This window comes from Onychomys torridus, chromosome 4, assembly GCF_903995425.1.
Source record: "Onychomys torridus chromosome 4, mOncTor1.1, whole genome shotgun sequence".
Taxonomy (NCBI): Eukaryota; Metazoa; Chordata; class Mammalia; order Rodentia; family Cricetidae; genus Onychomys; species Onychomys torridus.
In genome coordinates this window covers 3,594,027-3,601,440 of record NC_050446.1, presented here as the reverse complement: position 1 = coordinate 3,601,440, position 7,414 = coordinate 3,594,027, and the positions used below count along the sequence as shown (strand labels likewise).

At 48.4% G+C, this 7,414-nt stretch overlaps 1 protein-coding gene across 5 annotated transcripts in view; it reads left to right on the top strand.

The window, feature by feature from the left end:
* The first annotated feature begins 886 nt into the window (after window positions 1–886).
* Gsn (gelsolin) overlaps window positions 887–7,414 on the top strand; it is a 55,131-nt gene continuing 48,603 nt past the window's right edge. For 2 of the 5 annotated variants that reach the window (XM_036186073.1, XM_036186072.1), the window contains exons 1-2: window positions 887–973; window positions 1,483–1,582. The gene's annotated coding sequence lies outside the window, so the exon portion shown is untranslated. Of the gene's footprint in view, window positions 974–1,168; window positions 1,333–1,482; window positions 1,583–7,414 lie in introns of those variants that run through there. The other 3 variants (XM_036186076.1, XM_036186075.1, XM_036186074.1) reach the window with 2 other exon arrangements.

Here is a 7,414-nt window from a genome sequence, read left to right as displayed (position 1 = left end):
GTATTGGAGGGAGCTTTACTCTGGTGAACATGAGCTACTGTCAGCACTCAGACTGGAGCGGACATGGTCATTTCGTGCAGTCCCCTATGGGTGTGTGAATTCTTCCAAAGGGAAGCCATGCTTGCAGCATCCTGCATCCTGTATCCTGCTCCTTTACGAATGCTCAAATAGTGTCTGATGCAGTGGGGAGAAGTCAGTTCTTACACTTGCATGAAAATGCCTTTCCTCTCATCTTCCCGGAGGAAGATTTGCTTTCACACTGATGTGTCTGTTCATGAGGGCTCCACTGTGTTTGCCATTGTGAGTCGTGTCATGTCCCCGCCCACCATGACAGGCCCGTTTGACAAGTGGATGCACTGAGGCTGAGATGTGTTAGGTTCATAGTTCATTGCCCAGAGTCCCCAGGCTGGACACATCAAAGCTCCAGCCCAGGCCTTCTGACTCTTGGTTCACATTTTAGGATGGAGTCTCTTGGCATTTCTTCTTCCTTATTTCTGGGTGATGTTAGAAAAGATTCTCCTTCATTCTCTTCAGTAGGGCAAGCTGCTGGCGGACGGCACACCACCTCTTCTTCCTGCCGGGAGCTATTTCACAGTAGGAGGGCTTTGCTTCTGAAGGCCCTCTCCGGACTGCTCTAGCTTTGCACTGCAGGCCACCCATGCGCAGTACACTCTTTGTCCCTAGCCTCTTCCTCACTACCTTAGTCACCTTCAGATCTGCCCTCCCTGTTCCCAGCCTCAGTTTCCTCCTGTGGACCTCAGAGGGCTTGATTGACACCTTGATGAATGCTAGCCTGGAGCCAGTCTTCATCCCCTAGCCATGCTCCTCCCCGCAGCCTGCCCCGCCTCGAGGGCGGCTCCGGTGCGCGCCCTGCCCACCCTGCAGCTCGCGCAGCGCACCCCGCCCGACGCCAGGAACCAGCTGAGCACACAGCTGGACTGAGCAGCCGCCGTCGCCAGCGCCGCCGCAGCAGGTAGGGAGGCGGGCCGCCCGGGTCCCGGGCTTTGGGGGTGGGCCGAGCTGAACCTCCTCTCCCTCCGGTGCCCATCCGAGCTCGGATGAGCTTGGAGCTTGGCCCACATGCGTACATAGCGGGAGAAGGACGTGCTCGCTCACTTGCCTCTCTTCAAGGGGACGGAGGACGGTGGCTGGGGGCTAGAGGTCCATTCCGCCACGCCTAGATCCGCTGTGCTGAAGGCTCCGGACCTCACCTTGACCCCGCCCCGCGGGTACTCGGAACTGGGCTCGAGTCATCGTTGCTTTGGGGGTGTCAGACCCCCGTGTGCATGGTTTGGGGGTGTCAGGCCCACGCATGGTTTGAACAGTGACCAGGTGAGGAGTCTGCACAGCGGAGCCCTCACTCCTGAGCAATGCCTTCCTCCTTCAGGGCCCAAGACTGTTAGAAATTTCCTCCTTGTACGTGCCTGACATCTTCATGCCTGTTCCTGAAGACATTTAGCTGTTTTCTTTCCCGCCTTGCAGTGCTGCGTTCCCTTCCGGCCTGGAGAGAAACTTCTGACTGAACGTCGACGCCATTCTGAGTGATTAGAAGCACTGTCTTTGGGTCTCCATCACTTTTCAGGTCTGCCCTCCCCCAACTTTATTATAGCAACTTCCCCATGGTCTAGGACTTGCGGGCCTGTAGGGGAAGCCACAGGTCTGAGAGCTAGGGTTGGGCAAGCAGGAGATCTCTGCAGCCCAGACACGACCCCTGTAATCCATTCTTAGTCTCCACCCAGCAAAGAGGAATCTTAACAGACCAGGAGTTCTTCCTGGAGTTCCTGGAAGCCTTTGTGGAAGTTAGCCTCTGCCTTTGTTAGGCTTCTGGGACTTTTCAAAGACTTAATCCTGCCCATCCTGTCCCCCAGGGACCATAATTCTGACCTGAGCACAAGGACCTCAGAGCCACTTTATACTGACCTCCTGTGGAGTCATACTCCATCTCCGAGTGTGACCCCAAGGGCTCTAGTCACAGTGAGGCAGTGGCAGGGCATGGGCCCAGTTCCAGCCTACTCTTCCTGACTCCTTTCCTGGGAACACTCTTGGGGTGTTCTGTGCAGTAATGGCCAGAGGTCTCACACTGCCCCACACAGTTGTGGGTGTTGGTTGGTATTCCTTGGGAGACTTTATTTAAAAGAAAGAGGAAGAAGGTGGGAACAGGGGACTGGTGGCCTCCAGCTTCTTTGAGACTGTTTTCCTTTCTTGGGCCTCCCTATTTATAAATGCCAGGGAAATCATAAACAGCCAAGGGAGCTTGGTTTGGCACTTATGTAAATTACCCAGCAGCAAAGGTTCCCATGTGAATCAGGGGAGGGATTCTACTTCAGAATTTTCCATAGTCTTTTTTATTAGGGACTCACAGGAGCGGCGGGGGTGGGGGTGGGAGGGTTGGGGGGAGGCAGGCAGGCTTGCCTGTCAGTCTGTTTCCTTCCCTCCTAACCTGATGCAGCTTTCTATGGTTTGTGGTCTGTGTCCTGACCGTGGGGGGGGGGCCCTCAGGAGCCCTCAGGAGGAAAGCACCCTCTATACTTCCCATCTTGACGTATCTAGACCATATTCAGTTACTTCAGCCTAGTAAGAGGGCTGACTAATTCTGTCTGTGTGAGCAAGGCCTGAGAAATGAATAATAGTTTGCCAGAATCAGGCAAGAGCTATTCAAGAAGCAGGGGCAGTTTGTGCAAAGGCACTGAGGTTTTCTGACATTCTACATGGCTAGATTAGAGGATGGGGCAAGGTTGGAGGGCTGGAATTGGTACTGAGTGAAGACAGAGCTGGGTAAACTAAGGACTTAGACCTTATTCCACAGGCAGGAAGATCCTGGGAAAGGTTTGTGCAGTGACCAAGAACTCACTGAGCTAGCGGCTGATGTGGGGGTACATGAGGAAGGGAGGCCCTGAGAAGGCCATCTGTGGCCAGCAGGCAGGTCCAAACCAGAGTCATGCCTTCTGGGATGGCCAACAGCAGGTTCTGGAAACTTAGGTAAATTTTATCTAAACACAGATGGGATGCAGCTACTCCATAGATGCTGTTATTGTTAGTGTCTCAATGTTGCTGGTGTTCTTAAAAAATTAGTTTTAAAATAAAAATGACTATTACTCTAGGTTCAAAATGAGGGACAGACACACAGGCTCCTTTGTCCTGATTGCCCTCCTCTTTCCCTCGAGGTGAACAGTGGTCTGTGCTTTGAGCTGGACTGTCACAGCGAGCACTGTGCATGGGAGGGATCGCTCCCAGCTTCCTTGTCCTCTGGGGCCAGCTCCAAGCCGCCTCCTGACTCCTTGTGGACAAGCATGTAGAGATGGTATCATTCTGGCCTGTAGCACTTTGCTGAAACACTGATCTCTGGTTTTCTTCAAGGAAACTCTCTGGCCTGCACCCACAGCTTTTGAATATTTACTGACCAGAAATGATAGGTTAGAGGGAGAGAGAATGGAAGAGAAATTACAAGGGCTAGCTAGCTTAGGCGTGGAGCTGCATTCTTAGTTCTTTTTATATGTCTGTGGCGTGTGTGCATGTACCTACATGTGTGTGCACAAATGGGTGCATATGTAGAGACCAGAGGTCAGTTTCAGGTATCTCCAATCACTTTCCTCTTTATTTCTATTAAAGTTTTTATTTACTATTAATTTATTATTACTGCATCTGGGGGCCAAACTCAGGTAGGTCATCAGGAGTGTGTAAGAAGTTCTCACTCTGCTCAGCCATCTCACCACTTTGAGAGAGTCTTTCCATGAACCTGGAGCTCAAAATTTAGCAAGGCTGACTGGCCAATGAGCTTCAGGGACTCATCTGCCTCTATCCTGTCCACCCTCAGTGTACCGGTATGCACAGCTCAGGGAAGACTGGAGGGGCCTCAGGGTTATTTATAAACACATATGTTCTTTACCACTAATGCGTCCCCGGAGTGTGGATCAGTCTCCCATCTGTTTTAGGAAATTAGGGCCCCAGGACTCAGGTCTTTCGTTAGCTGGGCACCCAGCCAGAACTGGTCCTTCCTTTCTGCTATTTGACAAACTCTTAGAGACATCCCCAAAAGCTGGGAAAAGTGAGTCCCACTGGTACCTCCTAAGATATGCAAGCTGCAGCGGAGAAAAGCAGGTCCCAGGAGTTGTACATGGTGGTGGTGCTGGGGAGGGGTGAGCAATGTTTAGGCAGCTGAGTGTGGTTAAGTAAAAATATCTCCTCCCTTTCAGCTGAATGACCGTGTGTCATATTTCAGCCTGGTGTGGTTTGTGAAGTTGGAGACCACAGGCAGGCATAGTTCCTGCTGCTGCTGGCTCCCTTCCCCCTCCTCTTGAGACGTGTCTATATGCTCCTTCCCTGCCTGGGACCACACGGGGCAATTGCAGGGTAGGGAGAGAAAAGCAGTGGGTGTGGTGGATGAGACTAGGCGGCTAAAGGCCGGGTTGGGGTCCTGTCTGTGCTGCTGACTAAATAAGAGGTAGGATTTGGCTCCTGCGCACTTTTTAGTGGACACTGGTATCCATTGCACACCGTAGTGTGGGCAGCATAGGGTCAGGCTTGCCTGGCTCTGAGTCAGAGTGCCTGTGCTCCGCATACCGACATGGTTCCTCCGTGCCTAGAAGTGGCAGGTGAGTCAGATGCAGAAATTCTGTGGCCCTACTTGAATTTGGACAGACAAGTAGAATTTGAGCAGAACCAATTGCTCCATTTTGCAGACAGGAAGCCAAGAATGGGGTTTCACTCCCAGATGCTATTCCTTGATCTCCAGTTCACCTCCAGCTTTTATTGTTTTGCTTACTGTTTAAATAGGCTTAGGAAGGAGGAACTATTGACTCCATTTAAGAGATAAGCAAACTGAGGCCTTCCCTAGAGGAGTAAAGTGGCTTAAGCCAGAAGTCCCTTCCCAGCTCTTCTACTCTGTAGTTAGTACCACTCATTGTTAGCTCTGTATGTCGGTGCCTTGCCGCCTCCTGCACTCAGTGCTTGATTTAAGGAATGGGAACTGGGTCTCATTACACATCCCTGGCTGGCCTAGAACTTGCTCTGTAGACCAGGTTGACTTCAAACTCTGAGATCTGCCAGCCTCTGCCTCCCAAGTCCTGGGATTAAAAGTGTACACCACCATGTCTGGTCCGTTTTCTGTTTTGTTTTGTTATTTTATTTTTTATTTATTTATTTTTTTCTGGTTATAAAGTCTCTCTGAAACTGGCTTTCCCAAGAGGAATCCAGAAAGGGTTTGAGCCATGGAGCCTGGTAAGGAATTCTGATGAGGGGGCCAGGCCTGTGGGGGTGGATTCCTTCATTTTGCTAAATTGGTTAAGCAAACGGTGTCTTGTTACTTTCTAACCTCAACGTTTCTATCGTTTGGGTCAAGTACTTATCAAGCAAAGGATATATATTCCACGTAAGTCAGCCTTCAGGGTGGGGCCCTTGATTTCCTGCTCAGAGGCTGTGGCTGGGCTGGACTCGTGAGTACTCGGTAAATACCAGTTAAATTTGGGGAGTAGCCTGGTAGTATGGGAGGCATTTATGCTTCGTCTCTTCAGTGGGCCTTCCTTCCTCATGGTAGCAAGCACTTGTGATAGGAAACTTGGAAAATAAAAATTTTTAAAGATTTAAAAACAACAAGCCGGGCAGTGGTGGCACACGCCTTTAATCCCAGCACGCGGGAGGCAGAGGCAGGCAGATCTCTGTGAGTTCAAGGCCAGCCTGGACTACAGAGGGAGATCCAGGAAAGGCGTAAAGCTACACAGAGAAACCCTGTCTCGGAAAAAAAATTAAAAAATAAAAATAAATAAAAACAACAACAAAGAAGTTCCATAATCATCACCTGAGTGAGTGCCACTGGCTTTGGGTGTGCTTTCTTCCTGGCATTTTCTTTTTTAAAATATATTTATTTTACTGTTTGTGTGTATGCAAGTGTGTCTGTGTGGGGACGTGCATGTCAGTGTAAGTGCTTGCACAGTGTCTGACTTGGAGCTGCCTGGTGCGGACTGAACTCAGATCTTCCGGACAACACCGTCTCTCTGGCCTCCACTTTCTGACATTTTCAACACCACACGATGGTCATGCTGTACTTATAAGTTTCTGTTCTTTTTGCCTTTTTCTCAGTATTATAACAAAAATATTTTCTCATGAAGGATTCTTTAAACTTAACTTTTAAAAGTGTTCTCAGGTTTACTATACCCAAGTAGGCAAGTGCATACTTATTTACTCTATATAAACTCTGACTCTTATGGGCCAGAAGATTAAAATGATAGAATAATATTTAGTTTTTTTACTCTTTGGGGGCCCACCAACCAGCTCCCAAATAAATACAGGGAGACTTATTCTTACTTATGAATGCCCAGCCTTAGCTTGGCTTGTTTCTAGCCAGCTTTTCTAACTTAAATTATCCTGTTTCTCTTTAACTACATTTTGCCTCTGGGCTTCTTACCTCTCTTTATTCTATATGTCTTTCTTTCCTTCTTACTGTGTGGCTGGCCGGGAGGCTGTGTGGCTGTGTGGCCTGGTGGCTGGGTGGCTGTCCCCTGGTGTCCTCCTCTCCTCCTTTTCTTGCTCCTCCCTCTTCTCTAGATTTCTCCTATTTATCCTCTCTGTTTGCCAGCCCCACCTGTTTCTCTCTCCTGCCTAGCTATTGGCCACTCAGCTCTTCATTAGACCTGTTTTAGTCAGGCAAGGAAACACAGCTTCACAGAGGTAAACAAATGCAACATGAAAGAATGCAACACATCTTTGCACCATTAAACAAATGTTCCACAACATAAACGAATGTAACACATCTTAAACTAATATTCCACATTCATAATATATTTAGCTTAATTTTTTTTTTTTTTAAGATTTATTTATTATGTATAAAGTGTTCTGTTTGTATGTATCCCTGCAGTCCAGAAGAGGACACCAGATCTCATTACAGATGGTTGTGAGCCACCATGTGGTTGCTGAGAATTGAACTCAGGACCTCTGGAAGAGCAGTCAGTGCTCTTAACCTCTGAGCCATCTCTCCAGACCTTTTTTAAAAAAAATTTAATTAATTAATTAATTAATTTTTGGTTTTATGAGACAGGGTTTCTCTGTGTAGTTTTGGTGCCTTTCCTGGAACTCACTCTGTAGACCAGGCTGGCCTCGAACTCAAAGAGGTCCACCTGCCTCTGCCTCCCGAGTTCTGGGATTAAAGGCTTGTGCACCACCGCTTGGCTAATTTTATTTTATTTTTAAATTTTTCCTTTTCCTTTTCTTTCTTGGTGTTGGGCATCAAAGTCAATGCTTCATACATGCTGGACAACATCTCTCTACTGTACTCTCAGCCCTATTTTTTGTAAATTATAAAAGTGATGTATGCTAACTTGATTTTCATCGGTATTATTCCACCCTTGGTGGACAGGTAGGTACCTTCACTTACCAATTATCTAACATCACACATTTAGGTTGTTCTTAAACAATACCATGT